Source organism: Myxine glutinosa, chromosome 2 (genome assembly GCF_964187855.1).
Source record: "Myxine glutinosa chromosome 2, kmMyxGlut1.1, whole genome shotgun sequence".
Lineage (NCBI taxonomy): Eukaryota > Metazoa > Chordata > Myxini > Myxiniformes > Myxinidae > Myxine > Myxine glutinosa.
Genome location: NC_136262.1, coordinates 105,518,105 through 105,534,814, shown reverse-complemented (window position 1 = coordinate 105,534,814; position 16,710 = coordinate 105,518,105). Strand labels below are relative to the sequence as shown.

Below are 16,710 nucleotides of genomic sequence, written 5' to 3'. Positions count from 1 at the left end.
CTATATATATATCTATATGTATATATATATATATCTATATGTATGTATATATATATATATATCTATATGTATATATCTATATGTATATATATATATATCTATATGTATGTATATATATATATATATATATATATATGTATATATCTATATATATATATATATATATATATATATATATATATATATATATATATATATATATATATATATATATAATATATATATATATATATACTGTATATATATATATATATATAAATACAAAATATATATGATTGTGTGTGTGTGTGTGTTTTAAATTTGTACAGCCTCGTTAAACGTGAACACCCACACCGGTTTGTGACGACAAGTTGTGGGTGCAGAGGGAGGGGTGAAGCAGCACAAAAGGTGCTGTGTGAGCGAACGAGTGAAAGGGATGATAAGAAATCGATGGATGCACCTGTGTAAGGAGATCGCTGATCAGCAAGCCATAGGAAGCGCTACTGCGTACGCTGGGAAATATCTACTAGGACAGGAAGAAGAGCACAGAATCCAACAGGTGTACGTGCGGCAGGAGAAAGCTCTTTGCTGGATAAAACGTCACCATTTATCAGCTTCCAGTGAAAGTCAGTAAATCGAGTGAGACGGTGAACGTTGCTGTCCCGATGGATATTCCTGCAGTGGACCCCAAGAACAACGTGGCGATTCCGGCGGTCATGTTCCTTTTCGGACTGCTCGGAAATGGCGTGGCCATCGCGGTGCTGTGCAACTTCAGAAAGGAACATCGTGCGAACACCTTCTACATGCTGGTTTGTGCGCTCGTGGTCACCGACCTGCTGGGGGACGTGTCTCACAAGCCCTGTGGTAATGGTCGCGTACGCACGCAAGAGGTGGCCTGGTGACCAGAAGATGTGCGATTACTTCTCCTTCATGTTGCTTTTCTTCGGGGTCACGGGACCGTGCATACTGTGCGCCATGTCCGTGGAGAGAGTGGTGGCCATCAGGTGTCCTTACTTCTACAACCGTTGTGAAAGTCGACCGATCGCGTCCCGCACGCTGTTTGTGGTCTACGTGCTGAACGGGCTTTTTTGTGCGCTCCCAGTTTTGGGACAGGGTTTCGGACGCACCAAGGTGTACCCGCCATATACATGGTGCTTCATAGACTTGAACGTCACTGAATCTCGGCCCAGGATGTTCTCATTGTCATACGTCTCCCTTTCGAGTATGATCATCGTGCTTACCGTGCTGTGCAACGGAGCAGCGTGTTTGACGCTAGTAAAAATGCGGTGTCAGCGTGGACCGATGGACGAACCCGCGTCCATACGGCGCAGGGAGTCCACAAGATCAAAATACTCCATGCGTTCCCGAGGTTCGGGCAGGGGGTTGCGCCAGGAGATGGAAATGCTGTGGTTGATGGTGCTCATGACCATCGTCTTTCTCATGTGCTGCGTCCCGCTCACAGTAAGTTGCATTATATTGTCGGGTTCACTGCCGGGATTAACACCCCTGGGTGACGGATGACCAATCGAGCTTTAACTCAGAGGCATACCCAAACTATGGCGGTGTTATCTCTTCAGCACGCGTGAGGGTGGAGCGTGACGAGGCTTACCTGCACGGGTTTCACTTGGCCGTCCTTGAACCCACGCCTCCAATTAAACAAGACAGACGAGAAATTAAAATTCAACAAGTAATAGGTTTAATAAAAAGAAATGCCAGGGAACAAAGAAATGTACGGTAAACTAAAATTCCTAAACTGAGACGTCTCCACACGGACTCATGAAACAGACACAGGGAGAAATAAACAAAAGTAAAAATGTGTGTGTGTGTGGTGCGTTTGCCTGCTACTCCGTTGTCTCCTCAAGCGGTCCGTGAACCCCACCGGCCGCTGCACAGGTCCCTGAGTCCTTGCGCGGGAAACGCGCCTTGGCACGAAGTCGCATTCCGCCAGCCGCCCACGCGAGGCAGCCAAACTCTCTCTCTCCTCCGCCGTCCCACATTACACAAAGCACCGAGGTCTCTCAGGCGCACACGCCATGGAACACCCCCATCCCGAAGCCAGCACCACTGGGATCAGAGAGAAGGATGCGTCCATCTTCTACCCGCAGCCAGGAACAGAGAGAGCGCGCGAATGCAACCACCAAGAGAGAGACAAATTGCGACCGCTCGTGATGCCAACCACAAACCAAGAGCGAGCACGAACTGCGACTGCACGCGATGAATGTCTGAACCAGAAGACAGAAAATGTGACTGCTCGCGACAAATGTCCGACCCAAGAGAGGGAAAATGGCGGGATGTGTCCTTTTTGTCCCTGGTGCTCGAACGTTCTATGATGACATCCGCGCGCAATCCAATCAGCGAGTGCCATCGCATCGCTCCACGGCCACGACCATTCATCACCTCTCAGGGTGGTGCCTCACAGCCCCTCTCGCCGGCCCTTGTGATGACTCAGCTGGTGGCATCAATAGTAGTGTTCGAATGTCTGGATCCGGTTGCTTTATTTAGAGTATTTAGTATAGGTGCGAAGTCCATGGCTGTTTTTGCAAGTGTCATGAGGAACAAAGGGAAAACCACAGAGGCTATTTACACACAGGGAATCTACCCTGATACACTAACTAATTAGCATAGCTCCACCCCTCGCATGGAGACAAATATACAACCTTACCCGACATCCGGCATGACGAGTACATGAATGCGGCTACACAACATACCGAGCACACAACCCTATACAATCCTACCTGGCCTAAGGTATTCAATTGCCTACCCCCCCATAAATGTAACAATATGTACTATATGCAATGACTACTGCGTCAACGACAACAATTAATGACACCTTGTTGGGTCGGTCTGGGATCAGGAACAAATTAACAAATTCTTGAACATCGATGTCAGGCCTGGCCAGCCGGTTCATGAAATACTTGGACGAAAGTTTTCAGCCAATGCTGCATGAATGCGGGAATAATTGGGACCATTAGAAAGGTGTGTGTGTGTGTGTGTGTGTGTGTGTGTGTGTGTGTGTGTGTGTGTGTGTGTGTGTGTGTGTGTGTGTGTGTGTGTGTGTGTGTGTGTGTGTGTGTGTGTGTGTGTGTGTGTGTGTGTGTGTGTGTGTGTGTGTGTGTGTGTGTGTGTGTGTGTGTGTGTGTGTGTGTGTGTGTGTGTGTGTGTGTGTGTGTGTGTGTGTGTGTGTGTGTGTGTGTGTGTGTGTGTGTGTGTGTGTGTGTGTGTGTGTGTGTGTGTGTGTGTGTGTGATTTTACTGCCCCGCGCCCCAGACTCATGAATTTTCCTGTAAATCGTGGAAGCCATTCCGTTACGCTCACCTATCATGGCCTGAGCGCTATCCGTTGTAACTCCACACATCTTGACCCAAGGGAGATTCAGGTTTTGAATAGCGACTGACACAGCTTCAATAAATCAAAATCATCCGTCCATAGCTTTTTGAGATATCCCGCTATATATCGTTTTTGGCCCTATCTCCCAATGGTGAAAAATCACTTTAAAATTATACTAGCTGGATCCGGATCTTCACCATAATTTAATCGATTATTCCTTGTCATACACACAACATGTACACCAAGTTTCGTAAAAATGCCATCCACAACTTTTTGAGATATCCTGATATGCATCGTTTTTGGCCCTATCTCCCAATGGTGAAAAATCACTTTAAAATTCTACTAGCCGGATCCGAATCCGGATCTGCACCAAAATCGAATCAATTCGTCCTTGTCACATACACTACCTCTCCGCCAAATTTCGTCCGAATCCGTCCACAACGTTTTGACATATTTTGTTCACAAACGGACAGACAGAAAAAACGTACAAACAGACAGACAGGGGTGAAAACATAACCTCCATCCACCTTTGGTGGCGGAGAGGAAAACAACACTCATGATAATAGGATAATATTCATGTTATTACAAACAAAATTAATGCTAATGATACCCTCCCCCCTCCCCCCTCCCCAAGGAATTCATTTCCATGTTAACATGTATAAATAGGCACTACTAGGAATTTCAGGAATGAAGTCTGGGATTGAAAGAGGTGGATCTGGGGTGAATTAACGGGGATAGAAAAGATCAAGGTTTTGGATGGGGAAAGATAGGAGATGATGGTGAACAGCTGTTTTAAAGACCTGGAGGGATGAGTGGGATTGAAGAGAGTGAGGGAGTTTGTTCCAGAGGCGGGAGAAAAGAGGAATGAAGGAGTGAAGGTGAGCAGAGAGCCTAGATTTTGGCAGTTTCACCAGAAGGCAGATCTTGTGCGTGCTGCAGGAATAGTTTGGGGAGCTTGGCCGTAGAGGAGTCGGTAGAAGACAGAAAGACCACCAACCTGCCTGCGGTGAGTGAGTGAAAGGCCCTCGGAGTTAGCTCCATCGCAGGAGATTCCAATGATTCTGAATGCTTTGCTTTCAACAGCGTGAAGCCGAGCTCGGTGTGAGGCAGGAGCACCAGCCCAGAGGGGAGAGCAGTATTCCATTGAGCTGCGGATAAAAGCCTTGTATGTGGTGAGGAGCTCAGGTGTGCCAAGTGCCAAGGACATGTCCTTCAGCTGTGGAGACCACAGCGCATTTCTTCCTGACGTTTGTACACCAAGCTGTTGAGCTCAGACAAATGGTGAAACAAATATTCATGGTTCGTAAGTTGTGTTCTCCAATGTAACTGCAGATAACCAGCACTGGGGGTTAACCCAGAATGGGACACTGGGACAGTGTATCATGTATGGCAGTTTGTCTCTGAAGAAGCTTCGGTCAATTAGCCAGTCTTTTTTTTTGGAAAGTGGCATTTGAGACTTAACATCCTCATCAGTTGATGGTGTAGTGCCTCAACTTTTACCAATGGGTATGACCCTGCAGATGCCAAGCAAGTTTTCTTTTTCAAATATATTACAAACACAGGTGGGAGAGGTGACGAAAATTAAGAAATAAGGGAGAACAATAGTCATCCGTAGGCCATCCCCTCCTGGATTGATCCGTATGAGGTGACTCGCGGGGTCCCCTGCCCAGGCTTGAGCATACTCCCAAATGTGTTGTGTTACACGGCCTGTACCAGCATGTTTTTATAAACACTATACCGGTAATCGAACATTACTCATGGTGTGCTCATCTTGGCTCACCTGCTACTCCAGACACAACAGTACGGTCTCACTCACACATTGCTAGTGCTGTCCTGGCACTCTCCCAGCACTATCCTTGCACTCGCTATCTCACCAGCTAGTACAGGCCCAATAACAGTATTCTCTTGCGCTGGGTCTCCGTCACTGTGCTCGGGATCAAAGTACACCAGGAGTCATTGTCTTATGCACCAGGACTATCTCTGCTGACTTTTGGTAGGCCGACCGTCCGATATCGGACTTGTTACAAGCCCGAACGATCTGGTCTCTGCTGTCTCTGCAGACCTGTTTCAGGCTCGACAATACTCTCCTGGATTACCTACAGACCAACCAAAAGCTTTACATCTCAAGCTCTGAAATATTTACACTTATCATTGGTTGGCTAATGGCTGAGCACCTGTCTACTGAGCCGTTGAGCAGAAGGTTGAGCCGTTGCCTGTTGCGCTAATCCGCAATTGCTGACACCAACTGCTGTCTTTGAACGATGCTCCAATGCAAAGTCATTGTCCCCATTTTTAAGATCATATGACACCTTGACAGCAACAGTAGCAAAACTAACGCTATTTCTGGCAGGGAAAGAAAGAAGCGAAGGTAAAGTATAAATAGTAGGAAAATAAAATTTGAACACCAGCATAGAGGGAAAATAGCAAAACAAGAAATGCCAAAAAAAAAACATTGTAAAGCATTTCCATAGTTGGTGGGTTCTGCTATATCTAAAGATCACATGGAAGAATGAATTCAAATGGAAAACATTCTCGAGTATGGAAGTGGCAGCAACCTTTACTCGGTGGAGGGATGAGGCTTTGATGGTTAGAAAAGGAAGCCATGTTTTCTAAGACAAATGTCATGATGACACAAGGTAGAAGGCCTCTGCTCTTTTTGCAAACTACAATTCCAGCTCAGCAAAATATTTTTTTCTGAAGCATTCAGTGTTCTGTTCAATATGTAATTTCCCTTGAGATCTTACTGGCAACAGCAAAAACATCGACAGACTTGCTGCCCTCTTGTAAGAGGCTTCCATCTGGTGATCCTGTCTTGAACAAATCTGCCGAAAGAATCTCCACCAAATCTGGCACCTAAAGGCAACATCACGTGATGCAAGCATCCCAGTGATTTTTTAAAACGTTATCCTGGAAAACGGATTCAGTGCAACAATATAATTACATATATATACAGTACATACATGTATATATCTATCTTCTACTGTATAAGAGAGCCGTTGGTCTGTTGGTGTGTGTCGCCATTTTTCTCAGAGATGGATGAACGAATCTTCGTCAACTTCCAGAGGTTCATCAGTGAATGCCTCGGGAGTGTTTTAGGCCAAAAAAAATTTTTTTTTAAAGCCTTGTTTTTTTGTATTATTAAAAAATCCCTCTATTGTACCTAAGCCTTTTTTATTACTGACAGTTATATACAAGTATAACTTTATCTGGGAGGGTAACGTATGCTATGTGACTGCAGCCTCATTCAGGATCCTGGGGGGCTGGAGTAGGGGTGTAAATTCTCTATGTAAATGTGTAACGTGTAGCGCCACCTGGTGATGGTAGCAGAGGTTTTTTTTTTGTTTGTTTTTGTTTTTGTATACAAGATCGAGGCTCGTGAAAGAGCTAACATAAATCACACAAAAAGACAAACCGACACACAAAACACAAAAAACAAGGGGAGCGGCAGACAAGATGGGGAGAGAGGGGGAAGGACACAAACACAACATTTGAGAGCAGGAACATCGGGAGGACTTGGGGGGAGGTGGGAGAGGAATAAAACATATGAACACTGCAAGGACTCTGGGGTGAATTACCGGGGGTAGAAAAGATCAAGGTTTTCGATGGGGGAAGATAAGAGATGGTGGTGAACAGCTGTTTTAAAGACCTGGAGGGACGAGTGGGATTGAAGGGAGTGGGGGAGTTTGTTCCAGAGGCGGGAGAAAAGGGGAATGAAAGAGTGAAGGTGAGCAGAGAGCCTAGACTTTGGCAGTTTAACCATAAGATGGTTGCAGGCAGATCTTGTGCGACCTGAAGGAATATTGGGGGGACAGAGCACAGAGAGAGCTGGGGGAGCAAGGCCGGAGAGGAGTCGGTAGAAGACAGAAAGACCACCAACCTGCCTGCGGTGAGTGAGTGAAAGGCCCTCGGAGTTGACTTCATCGCAGGAGATTCCAATGATTCCGAAAGCTTTGGCCTCAACAGCGTGAAGCCGAGCAAGGTGTGAGGCAGGAGCACCAGCCCAGAGGGGGGAACAGTATTCCATTGAACTTCAGATGAAAGTCTTGTATGTCGTGAGGAGCTCAGAAGTGCCCAGAAAGGACGTCGCACAACAGTATAATTACCTCTTGAAACAATCGCTACTGATGTTTAACACTAAACTCAAAGGGAGGAAACATGGGGTGTGTTCAGTTAAAACAATCGCTACTGCTGTTTAACACTAAACTCAAAGGGAGGAAACCTGGGGTGTGTTCAGTTACGAAGCAGCTTTCTCTCGTGCTTCCCAAGCCAACCGTTCCTTATCAACGGTTTCAAATTAGAATGGAGTGCTTGATTAAGAATTAAGCCACTTGGCTCTGCAATAAACTTGGTAACAGCACACCCCCCTCCCCCCCCCCCCCCCCCCGATGTTCTTGAGGCCCAAACCTAGATCTAATGCAATGTATATACCCCAGAGAGGAATGACCCTTTCTTCTGCTCCTGAAGGGAATGAGTCTACTAGTGTTTAAAACGCGAACAGATTTTTTGGTCAGACGTAATTGGTGAATATTTCTTATTCTGCGTAGCAACATTTAATGATTCTTCTAAAGTGATTAGTGGGGGCCAATTTAAAATAGTTGCTGGGCCGCATTTAGCGGAATTACAAATTATTACATATTGAATATACATACAGGTTCCTCCATGACACATATATATTATATATATATAATTTTTTTTTTTAATATAATTTTTTTTTGAACAAATATTTAATATTATATTTTTTATACGTTTTTGTATAATATAGGGAAAAAAATTTTATTTAAATTTTTTTTTTGTAAGTCATATTTTTTGCGATCAAAGTGAAACAAGGGATGTATTTAAAATGCGTAAATAAAACGGACTAAATAACAAACATTCACTGTATATCTAACTTTGTCTTTACCTTGCTCAGGTTTGTATTTTTCTGAATGTGCTTGGGGAACAAAACACGGTTTGGATCCACAACCTGCGTGCCATCCGGATCGCCTCCATCAACCCCATCCTAGATCCCTGGGTGTACATCTTGTGCCGCCGCAAGCTGGTTGTACGGTTCTTTCGCCTCCTGTTTTGCCATTCTACTCGCCTCGACCCGACCGTTCCACACCTGGGGACCAATGAGCAACGAGCACTGCCGCCCACGAGCTCAGTTCCTCTGTGTAAGGAAGACACACACAAGGCCTGGAAGGGTGAGAACTCATTACCCACAACCAAGAGGGCAATATTATTCAAAAGACTTGATTCCTTTTTCAGACGCGATCTCACACAACCAACGTATTTGAGTTGGACATCGACAAATTTGGAGTCAACTGGCGAAGAAATAACTGATGAGAGGAACCCTGAGAGGACAACGATCATCGTGCTTACGACTCAAACAACTGTGCTTCCTCTGGTTATTAAAGTAACTGCCATGTAGTGTGGTATTCACAAAGGAATCACCTGAAGGTATATTTTTGTACATGTTACGAGAGCAATGGTCAAAAAACGAGCAAATTCCTCTCTTTCTCCTCATCCAGTTCATTCAACAACCCCTTGTTGCATCCTCACGTTGCCCGCAGTCCGTGCTTTACCTTCTGTACCCTCTGCCACCTTGTTCCTCCATGAATCTATATCTGGGAGTTATCATGACGTCATTCAGGAGAATGAGATATGTGAGGTGTTTACAAAGTTTAGCAAACAACGGATTATCAATTACACAATACACCAAAAAAAGCATGCCGTGTGTGTGTGTGTGTGTGTGTGTGTGTGTGTGTGTGTGTGTGTGTGTGTGTGTGTGTGTGTGTGTGTATGTGCAGTAGGGTAGGTGGGGGTAATATGGACCCCCTAAGCCAAAGTCCCGATAGAGGCTATACAAATAGACAAGGAAAATTTCCAAATAATGGTTTATTTAGACAACCAGACAGACTACATCCCCGTGCAGTTTGGGTTGAATTAAATCAAAGACTTATGATTGAGGGGACAAATAAAAATATGCCATCAGTGTCCATATTCCCCACGTTGTTTGGAATATGGACCCCCCATTGGGGTAATATGGACCGCGGGTCCATATTACCTTAATGTGGTAAGTCCAGTTTCTTTTCGACAAATGTTCCCTGGGACAAATGTTACTTTCCGATTTTTCAGTGAACAACAACCTTAGCGACACTCATCACAGACGAAAGCACCTATACCCTCATAGTCAGTTTCGTTTTCGTGGGCCCATTGCTAGCATTCACTGCATTGGATCCATCTGAAAGCCAAATCACAACACATCTTCTTAGTCTTGTCAGACCACAAAAACACCTTCGACCTTGCTGTCAAGTATCGGCTGTTTGTCAACAGCCGATATCATACACCTTCACATACACAGAAAAACACAGCCTTTACTTGCCTCTACCTGCCCTGACAGTGACCAATTACAAATTTTATTCAAAATAATTAGGCATAACAATTAAGGTCAGGTTTGTTTATAGTGGAATTACGTTGAAATTGTGTTGATAACGCTTTTTCGGGGCGAGTTAAAGCACTGTCGGATTTTTATACAGAATCAAGTGTACATGTTATCGGCTGTTAACAAACAGCTGATACTTGACGGCTACTTGGACCATGCCTAGTTTTGCTTAGTCACATATTTCGGTGCAGAAAAATTTATTTGATTCAAATTTTGACAGTGAACACGCTGTTTTGTGGACTTATTCTATTAGCTTCCTGTGTGGGGAATATGGACATCGACCGTAGGGAATATGGACATGGGTCCATATTAGCCACGACCAAAGGGTCCATGGTCCATATTCCCCACACCAAGCCTCTTGATCATGTCAGCATGCCCAGTACATATGGGCTGGGATGGAGTTTTCTACACACAGTGGTGCTGTACACAGCTCTCACGTGTACTCAGCCAGGGACACCACTCATCAAACAAGCTAGTGACTACATGTACATACACAGTACTGAATTGTAAAATTTGAGATGAAAACTTTTGGAAGTTTGCACTTACCATCATTAAAAAGTTTGAATCAACTGCAGTTGTTCACTTGCTGGTCGGCCATACTTGTTTATCCCGTGATATGGAGACGAGGCTTGATGCAGTGCATCATGGGAAATTCAGTGGGGTCCATATTCCCCTGGGGTCCATATTACCCCCACCCACTATATAAACGAATGGGGCAGGCTTACAGACTCCAAGCAAATACTGGGGTGCATTCTACTTGCAGACATAATAAATATAAAGTTTATCTATCTGATAAAGTGGATTGTGAAAGAGCCTTTGTCTTTGATTAAGTGAATAGCGCTTCATTCTGCAAGGAGCTAAATAAATCAAGTTTATCCAGAATGAGTGATCTGAATATTACTACTACAACAACAACAACAACAACAACAACAGGCATTTAAAAGGCCATTTTCCCTACTAGAACAGGGGTTAGCCTTGCGGTCCCCATGACAATCTTCTCCATTTTGCCCTATTTTCTGCATCTCTCCTTGTTAACCCCCTTGCCCGCATTTCTTCTTCCACCACCTTTAGCCAAGTCTTTCTCGGTCTTCCCCGTCCTCAACTTCCTTCTACATTCATTTCCATCACTCTTCTCAACCAGTCACTTTCATCCTTCCTCAACACATGACCAAACCATCTCAACCAGTTCCCCTTCACAGCATCAATCACAGGCTCTATTCCCATCATCTTTCGCAATTCATCATTTGTCTTCCTCTCTCTCAACGATACTCCGCACATCCACCGAACCATTCGCATTTCCACCCTTTCCAGCCTTCGTTGCTGCTCTACATTCATTACCCATGTCTCGCTTCCATAAATCATAACACTTCTCACACATGCAGCATACACCTTTCCCTTCAGCTTCAACGACACTCCCCTCCTCGCCAGCACTTAGAATGAATGATGAATGATAACACTTAGAAAATTTATCTGAATGAGCTCGTTATCTAAAAGTTTACAGCTGGAGTAATCTTTAATGTCAATAAGATTAAAAGTTATTCCATAAAACTATTGTTTGCATTATAATAGGTTGCTAGGCAATGAAAACTGCGGAATTCATGATTCTAAGTCAAAACTTTAAGGTTGAGATATGAAACATATTTTTGTGGGAATGTGTTCAGGGGGTAATGGGAGTAATTTGGCCTTGTTATGCTATTAGTACTGTTGCATGTTTAGGGTTCTTGACCAGTATCTGTGTGAAAATGATAGGACAAGTATGAAACAATAAAAATGTTTGGTATTCGGAGATAATAATCGTGGTCGCTCTTCCCTGGAAGAGTGGAAGCACCAATTCCAAGCTGTCAAAATGAACGAGGGATTTTTACATCTTTTTCATGAACAAGTATGTTGCCATTTCAGAATGTGATCAAAAGTAACACATCTTTGGTTATCAGAGGGTCTTTTTTCTATTATTAGTACAGTAAAACAATGGTGGACAATCAATGCCTTTTTTTTGCATCAATGTGGACAAACCCCAAATTTCCTTGAGGCGTGTGGACAAGTGCTCGGTGTTCTTAAGAAATACGGGTCAAGCAATGTCTTCCCTCAACCTAGCTTCGGCGGATGGCAACAGTGTCCATGTTCTAGCTCCTGCTCTTGCTTCTCTGTCTGCATGACTCAGCCTGTCATTCTCTTTTGGTTGCCTCCAGTGTACCTGGAAGTTAACATACATCACTCTCTGCCAAAAGAAAGGGTAGAAAAATAGATTCTGCCAACTGCAGACCAGCATGCTAAGCTTATTTCCAATTATAAGCAAAGTCTTGGAATTCGTCATTGCTGCTGATCTCAAAAATATATCCTGTTTTCCAACATCTTGATTGCTGACCATCACTTTGGATTCCATCCCGGTTACTCAGATTCATGCTACTGTTTCTCTCTCAACAATGGCTGGAGACTTTAAATCTCAAACAAAAGTTGAGGACCATCTCCCTGGACACATATCGAACATTCGACACAGTCTTGCATCCTGCTTTGCATGCCAAGCTCTGCCTGTGACAGACCAGATTGCCTTCATTCCTGAATTTCTGAATTCCTTCACTCAAGCAGTCAACACCTCGCGAACACTATATAACCATCTCCTCCCTGCTTCCAAAGGAGGCTGGAATGCCCTGAGGTAGTGTGTTGTGCCCAATCACGTTCCTCATCCACATAAGAAAACAAACCTGCCAAGCGAAGCTTACTTCCATTGTGTTGCGCATTCTGCTTGATGTGGACAAAAACATTTTCTAAATGTGTGTTTATACAAAGACATTGTATGCTTGTGAGACACGTTCTGTTGCTCCAGGAGGATTGTCAAAAGAACACACCTATCTATTTCGATGGTCATCTACTTGAAAAAGTTCAGTCTTTTGAACTTCCAGGCCTCACCATCAGCCATGACTTATTATAGACCAGCTACATAGCAAAGGTGTACTTCAAAGCCAGCCTTAGGCTGGGCATCCTCCATCATTCCAAGTGTTTTCTTAAAAAAAAATCACATCCACCCACAGTTTACAAGGCCTTTATCCATAGCTCATGGAGTACTCTTCTCCCCTGTCGCATCTGGTACCCCAGTATCTGGTACCCCATATGTCCATGGGTGGGGAACGGGAGGGGGGGGGGGGGACATTTTTTTGTCCCCCCACTTTTTTGACTAGGGGGATTATACATTTTTGATATATAACCGTGATACATTTTTGACTAGGACAAAAAAAAAGTTGCTCTGTACAATCCACACAGGCCCAGATGCAGGATGTTGCCCAAATGCATCATCTAACAAGAAAGAGGAATCAGAGATTGCAAACCCTCGCCAGGATGTATTTTCAGTGGTTTTTTAAGGCTTTTGTGTTAAAACAAATATGGCGGCCGAACCACGTCACAGATAACGCCATCAATTTTTTTTTCCTCCACTAATTTATTCCTAGATTATGCTCAAGAAATTTCATCTTGATCAGATGAAGTTTTGTACTTGTCGAATGATGACGTCATAATGGAGGCACCTATGAGATAATCATTAACATATTTTATTCCCCATGGAGAGTTCTGTACAATGAGCCATGACTCAATTTTTTCTATTCAGCACTTTCGGTGATATAGAGGCGCAAAGTTTTTCAGTTTTTATAAGATGGCGGCCGAACCACGTAACATAAGACGTCATAATTATCATTAAAAATTATACAGGTGGAGTTGCACCTATGATGAAAATTTCCTGTCAATCGGACCAACGGTTCCAGAGAAAATCATATTTATTCTGTGGGGACAAACAGACAAACAAACAGACAAATGAAAAATCACTCATAGAGCGACACTTGGCAAAACAGAACAAAGTAGAATGGCACTCAGTGGAGCATCCTTTTGACCTCAAAAATAATTAGTGGTTGAATTCAGTGACCTGATATGCAAATTGTCTCCAAAGTTTCAGTTAAATGGATGAAAATTGACAATTTTAGAAATTTGGCCTATGTTGACCTCAAAAATAGTTGGTGGTTGTTTTCAGTAAGCTGATATGTAGATCCTATTCAAATTTCAAGTCAATCGGATGAAAATTGAGGATTTTAGAAATGTGAAAAAAGTGGTTGACCTTTGGCCTATGTTGTCCTTTTGACCTCAAAAATATATAGGACATTGTCGGACCAAGAACTCTATCATTTGGTGAAGCTTCGTGAAGATTGGTTTCAAATTGTGACCGGTAGGCAAGTATAAGTGAGCAGACAGACAAACAAACACACACAAACAAACACACACACAAACCGGAGTGATCAACATACTTGCAAAAAAAAAAAAAAAAAAGTTGCCAAGTAACAAACGGACTCAAATGCAATAACCTCTCCTCAGGTGAGGGTAACTATGTATAAATCAATATTAACTTTCCCCAAATAAGTTATATCTTTTTGATCATTACTGCACTGGTGGTCATTATTTAATAGCAGAGATTGGTATCGGCTCTTGCACGTCGTGCTGGATTTCGTTCGTCGAAGTATGCACGGACTGCACGGTGCATACGCGCTGAAAATGTATCATGTGGTTGGTGATTGGCGAAAGAGTAATACAGGTAGACATTCCTGCTGCAGTGCTGTGTTCCTTCACGTTTTCTTCTGAAGGAGCCTCTTCGCTCGCCCAGAAGTGGAATTTTCAGGTAAGAAAAATGTATGTAATTCTTCTTGCATTGTTGATTGTGTAATGAGTGCCGAGGGTCCTCAAATGGTGGACCGCGTCCACATACATACCGCAAGGTATTCGGAATCTCCCGTGAAAAGGCCTCTGGTGTTTATCTATTCAGACCAACAACACCCATCTTACAGTTGGTCATCTCCACGTTTTTTGTCATATCAACAAAAACAAAGGTACTGTATATGTACTCAAAAAAAGAATTATGAAGCAGTTTTCCTTGTAATTACTCTGCGCTTGTGAAGCGAAAAGCGGGGTTAAGCATTCAGTTATGTACGTGTGCCATGTGCCGTACACGTCTGCATTTTAAAAATTCTTTTTCTCGGCAACCGTTGGTCCGATTGACACAAAATTTTACCATAGAAGCGCCTCCGCCTGTATAATTTTTTTATTCCGAATTATGACGTCATAGGTCACGTGGTATGGACGCCATCTTGAAAAAACGTTGCACCTCTATCTCCCAAACCACTCAATGGAAAAAATTGAAACATGGCTCATTGTCAAGTACTCACCATGGGGAATGAGCTATGTTGATGATGCCTTCGTTATGACGTCATAATTCTACAAGTACTACACTATCCGATCATTGTGATTTTTTTCTCAGCAACTGTTGGTCTGATGGGCATGAAATTTTCAGCATAAGAGCGCCTCCTCATGAAGAATATTTTAATGATAATCATGACGTCAAGGTCATGTAGTACAGGCGCCATCTTGGAAAAACCGAAAAATGTTGCACCTCTATCTCCAAAACCGCTGCATGGAAAAAATTGAAACATGGCTTATTGTAAAGAACTCCATATGGGGAATCGGTGTCGTTAACAATTACGCCATTGGTGCCATAATTATGACGTCATAATTCGACAGGGTCAATGCTTAGTCTGATCAGTTTGAAATGCATTGAGCATGATCTATGCAACAATTATATTAGAGAATAAAAATTTATGATGTCATCGCTCACGTGGCCTGGCAGCCATATTGGATAAAAAATATGTTCAAAAACAGAAGAGTTGGCTCACAACAAGTTGACTGCGCAGGGTAAGTATTCTATGAATACCATCCAGTTGATTTAATGCATTGCACAAAAAAATTGAATTCTGAGCGACTGATTGCTTAGAATAGACAGCGTTTCAGTGGAATATTGATTAGGAGGTGAGGTTCGCACAGAAATCCAGCGTCATGTAAAACAACATCTTTCAGGAACATGCAGCTCGACAATATTAAATTAAGGTGATGATATATTTCACTGTTCTTTGCATGAAGTCACATAATTGTTGAAGTTACATTACAATTGTAATTGCCTCACCTCACACTCCTCTACAATCCCTCACACCCCTCTCCAATGCCTCACACTCCTCTCCAATCGCTCCTCACTCTCCTCTCCAATCGCTCCTCACTCTCCTCTCCAATCGCTCCTCACTCTCCTCTCCAATCGCTCTTCACTTCAATCGGCCCTCACTCGCCAACTCCTTGCGCCTCACTCTCCAACCCCTCGATCCTCACTCTCCAACCCCTAGCTCCTCGCTCTCCAACCCCTAGCTCCTCACTCTCCAACCCCTCCCTCCTCACTCTCCAACCCCTCGCTCCTCACTCTCCAACCCCTCGCTCCTCACTCTCCAACCCCTCGCTCCTCACTCTCCAACCCCTCGCTCCTCACTCTCCAACCCCTCGCTCCTCACTCTCCAACTCCCAGCTCCTCACTCTCCAACCCCTCGCCCCTCACTCTCCAACCCCTCGCCCCTCACTCTCCAACCCCACGCTCCTCACTCTCCAACTCCTCACTCTCCAACCCCTCCCTACTCACTCTCCAACCCCTCCCTACTCACTCTCCAACCCCTCCCTACTCACTCTCCAACTCCTCGCTCCTCGCTCTCCAACCCCTCGCTCCTCTCCAATTTCTCGCTCCTCTCCAACCCATGGCTCCTCACCCTCCAACCCCTAGCTCCTCACTCTCCAACCCCTAGCTCCTCACTCTCCAACCCCTCGCTCCTCACTCTCCAACCCCTCGCCCCTCACTCCCCAACCCCTCGCTCCTTATTCTCCAACGCCTCACTCCTCACTCTCCAACCCCTAGCTCCTCACTCTCAAACCCCTAGCTCCTCACTCTCAAACCCCTAGCCCCTCACTCTCCAACTTCTCGCTCTCCAACCCCTCGCCCCTCACTCTCCAACTCCTCGCTCCTCGCTCTCCAACCCCTCGCTCCTCGCTCTCCAACCCCTCGCTCCTCGCTCTCCAACCCCTCGCTCCTCTCCAACCCATGGCTCCTCACCCTCCAACCCCTAGCTCCTCACTCTCCA

The 16,710-nt window shown here is 44.3% G+C and overlaps 1 pseudogene across 1 annotated transcript; it reads left to right on the top strand.

Moving 5' to 3' along the window:
- Positions 1-412: 412 nt before the first annotated feature.
- On the top strand, positions 413-11,538 carry LOC137421462 (prostaglandin E2 receptor EP4 subtype-like; annotated as a pseudogene). The gene is made up of 2 exons (XR_013622534.1): positions 413-1,440; positions 8,216-11,538. The product of XR_013622534.1 is annotated as a prostaglandin E2 receptor EP4 subtype-like (transcript).
- Positions 11,539-16,710: the final 5,172 nt, after the last annotated feature.